Source organism: Polistes canadensis, unplaced genomic scaffold, assembly GCF_001313835.1.
Source record: "Polistes canadensis isolate GaletaPanama2010 unplaced genomic scaffold, ASM131383v1 scaffold_81, whole genome shotgun sequence".
Taxonomy (NCBI): domain Eukaryota; kingdom Metazoa; phylum Arthropoda; class Insecta; order Hymenoptera; family Vespidae; genus Polistes; species Polistes canadensis.
This window is the reverse complement of record NW_014569628.1, coordinates 216,977-221,654: the sequence shown is the minus strand read 5'-3', so window position 1 is coordinate 221,654 and position 4,678 is coordinate 216,977. Positions and strand designations below refer to the sequence as shown.

The 4,678-nt window shown below is 30.9% G+C and overlaps 1 protein-coding gene across 4 annotated transcripts in view; it reads left to right on the top strand.

Annotated features, from left to right (window-relative positions):
- LOC106786760 (synaptotagmin-7) overlaps nt 1-4,678 on the top strand; it is a 150,874-nt gene that overhangs the window by 49,908 nt on the left and 96,288 nt on the right. The window lies entirely within an intron of this gene.

Below are 4,678 nucleotides of genomic sequence, written 5' to 3'. Positions count from 1 at the left end.
TATTCTATCTTTCATTTCAAACAATACCTTTTCATTTTACACACCAAAAATTAAGATATGCAATTATATTATTAAATAATATGCGACGAGTGTGTTACTATGCTATTGTTTATAACGATTTCAACAGAAATATATTAATATCATTCTTATCGATGCGTAATTCTTATCAATTTTCAATATAATTTTAACTCTATATATTTTTCCATATATATAAATATATTATATTTATATTTATGAAGATGTTATGGTAACTTTAAGTATGATCTTAGCATGCTATTACAAAGTTGCATTGAAACACAGAGAAGCCATTTCTCAGGACAAGAGAACAAAGTTGTTGAAGAGTGAAGGGGAAGGAAAAAGTGGTAGGGGTAGGTAATAGGGGGTAGGGGGTAGGGTATAGGGGAGAAAGGGCTACTAACTCCCTGTCATAAACAAGCCTGTAATCTCAAACTTTCCTAATATTATCGTAAGTAATTAGACCATGGCTTCGGGTGTCGACAAGATTTCTTAAACGATTACGCCTCCTCTCACGAACTCATACAAATCCTTCATAATTATAAATCTGTGATAGCTCGCGGCTTTATTCGAAGCTTTTACACGGAAGGGTGAATCCTCCCTTACCTTTTAAATACACACACACAAATACACAAACACGCGCGCGCATACGTATATACAGTGCCAGGTTTGCGTTTTTAAAATAATAACAGGAAAGATCGTGAGACAACTAAAATGAAGAATGATAATAGATATTATAAAAACAAATATAATTATAATAATAATAATAATAGAGTAAAGGGGGGATGATGCCAAGGATATCGGGAAAAGTTGATGAAAATTCATTTGCGTTTGACTTTACTGTATCTTTGTATAATCGCGTGCAAGGAAGTAGGATAGTAATTGATATCTTTTCTCTTTTATATTATATACAGGGTGGAAAGATAAAATTTGATTTTATTCTAAATGTATAACTCTCTCTCTCTCTCTCTCTCTCTCTCTCTCTCTCTATGAAACAATTTATATATTTATTTTTGTGCATATTTATACACACATCGATTGTTCCAATTCGCATCAATTTACACGTGTGATGGAATAGAATTGAGAATTGACGTTCAAATTATTTTCTATTAACTATTGTAACCCATTCAAATTTTGTGGATACTGTATAAAATTTCACATCCTTTATTATACCTAATTTGGAAAAAATCGTGTGGTTACGTGGTCGGATGATTTAAGTGATCACTTAAAAAAAAAAATTATTTAATAATTTAATTATCAATATTCTTGTCCAAAAAATATATTAATATATAAGTCTCAAAGGGAATTATAGACGGTTAATAAATCTGATGAACAATGACAACAACTAGTTGACTAGTTCAAAATAAATTGTTCATCAGATTTATTAACCGTCTATAATTCCCTTTGAGACTTATATATTATTTAATAAATTTATCATCTCTCGTAAATCGTAACATCTAATATGAATTCAATAACAAACAAGATTTAACAATATTAGTTATTGTTGAAATAAATTGCAAATGAAAATTAAACCAAAGTAACAACTGTAATCGTATATTGTGAACAGATGCACGAACATTTTTTACTCGTATAAAGTAATATAATATCTCGGATAAAATAATTTTAATATATTATCACCCTATATATATATTTATTATATATATATATATTTTTTTTCCTTTATATTAATTCAACAATAGTTGATCGTTTTGCTTGGAATATTATCGCCGAACGTTTATTCTTATCAGGATCGTCCGTCATATTCGTGAAGAATGAAAACCTTGACAATGGTAACATTTTCATGTTAGAATGCACCCACCGTCAAGCACGAGATGCATTTTCCAAAGGAACGACTGTGTGTGTATTCAATGTCACTCAATGGAAAACAAGTTTCTCTTTATTTCCTTTATTTATTCTTCCATTACATTTCTCTCTCTCTCTCTCTCTTTTTTGCTCTTGGCCAAGCCACCACCACTATCACCATGAACAACATTACTACCACCACTTCAACTCTCGTGAACTTCCGATTACGCGGACTTCCACTTTCACAAAGTTTCCTATTAAAAGGATGATAGAAAACAGTGAACATTGTTGGATGAGAGATATACTCGTTCGAGTTTTACCCTTTTTATTTCTTGCACACACACACACACACACACACACTGAGAAATTATATATTTTATTTATATAATTATTTTAAGAAATTATTTTCTATATATATAATTATTTTATATAAATATAATTATATATTTAAGAATTATTAATATATATAATTATTTATATATAAGAAAATTATTTTATTTTTATATTTCTATATATATATATATAATCGGTATTATATAATTTTTAGTTTCTCTCTCTCTCTCTCTCTCTCTTTCTCATTTTTCTTTTCTTTTCTTTTCTTTTCGCACGAGAAATTTGGAATTTGCCATCGTAGGATAAACTAGGAAAAGTGCTAGGAGAAGAGGATCCTAGAAATGGCGCAGTAACGTTGCCCAGATGCGACATCTCTTTGGCCATTTTCCAAAGCTTCTCTTTCTCTCTCTTTCTCACTCTCGATTTTCTCCTACCCTTTTTCAACAACCCTCCGCAAACCCCCGTAGTTCACTGCGATCTCTTTCTTTTTCTTCCTTATTTCCCTCATGATGAAATCAGGATTATCTAATTAAAACCGAGTAGCGATTTATCGGTAAGTCATATATTGTCTTTCTATTTTTTTTATTTGTTCTCACTCTCTCTCTCTCTTTCTCTCTTTTTTTTTTTTTATAATTGCTTAAAACAACGCTTACAAGTTTCACGGTTGTTCTTTCCTCTTTATTATATTTTTTCTATTTTTATTTTCTATTTGAAAAATAATATTTATTTACCTTTTACAGAAGAGTAATGCTTTAAATTTATTCAATATACGATTAAATTTATATCGCAAACTTAACTATTTTATATTTCCATTCGCGGTGTATTATTATCGAACAAACTTATTTTTCTTTTTATGATTTTTTTTACTATCACACCGTTATATTTTCTTTTTCCACCGCTTATTTGTCTTTATTCTTTCTTTTTCTTTTAATTCTACTCTTAAAACACCAACGGGTATTATCGTTAAAAGAGGATAATAACATTGCGGTTCGATGTACCAAGAAGTAGTATTCAGTATATTTCTTTCATTCTTTCTTTTCTTGCTTTTGTCCATTTCTTTTCACTTCTTTTATTATCATTTTCCTTTTTTTCTCTTTCGTTTTGTTTTTTAGACGAGTATGAAATAGACATTATGCAAAAAGGGTGGCCGAGTAATAATAGTAGTAGTAGTAGTAGTAATAGCAGCAACATTTATTAAGAATAAGACAAAAGCTCGGTTAAAATGAAGAGAAACTTGGGTGATTGTCATCGTGACCATAATAAAGATCCCTTACCCTATCTCCGTATATAATTTTCCTTTTTTTTTATTTAATATTTTATCATATTTTTTTCTCTCTGTTCTTTTTTTTTTTCTTATTCTCTATCTCATTCTCTTTTTCCGAATTTATTATCTCATTTCGTGATACAATAACATTTTTAATATCTTTCGAATAAAGTTATGGTGTTAACTTGAGACAAGATAAATCATAATTTGAAAAGTCCCCGTTTTTAATACAACCATAACACACGAATTTGTATCATTTTGATATTGCAGTTGAAAATGCATGCTAACGTTTTATTCTAGTATCCACTGATTATTCCAATTCGTACGTTCCCATTTTAGATTTGCAGATTGCTGTAACGAACGTGAGATTTTGCAGGATCGTATTAAAGGGATAGGATGGGTGGGGTGTCGGAAAAGGGAGCAGGGGGGGTAGGAAGTCGTAGGTCCGATAATTTGGAAATTTCGAATGGTCGCTTAACGTTTTACGATGGGATAATTGCGGAATAAAATTCGCTTAGCTGGCTTCTGTAGGAGGACACACAACAGTACGTTTGATTCTCTTCAGTGTGTCTGCGTATGTGTGTGCATACGTGTAAATTATTTTATCAAAATTATCAACCTTTTTTGGTATGTTACTTTTGTGAACACAAATTCATTGGTACAATTGAAATGTTCAAATAATCATGGTAAAAATTATTTAATATAATAATAATAGTGTATGTATGTGTGTGTGTGTGTACGTGTAAAATATTTTATCGAAATGATCAGCCCTTTTGAGTATAAACTCGTGAATGGAAGGATCAAATCGAGCAGGGTTAACAATTATTCGATAGAATTAATTAACGATTAATGTAATTTACTTCGTAGGGTTTTTAGATTAGGTCAGTCGACCTTTTTAAACGTGGACGACCTTGGTCCCTGTTCTCCCTCTATCCTCTCTTCTACTCATTCGTTCTGGTCTCTTTGCCCCTCTCTCCCTTTCTCGTCTAGGTTGCTAGAGAAGTGGGTATGGAAGGATTGATCCTCTAAGCAGCTGCGCAGTCGACGCGAGTAACCCAACGGGTTACATTGCCGGGATTCTAATTATCCCGATGGTTACGTGGATGCTTTTTCTCAACATTTTTTTCTTGTTACTACGATTCCATTGTTTTCTAATAATGTTTTTAAATACAAATAAAATAATTTTGTAGTTGTTTCCTATCTTCCCTCGTTTGAAAACTATGATCATCTTAGATAAATATTTGTTGTATTATTAATTACACA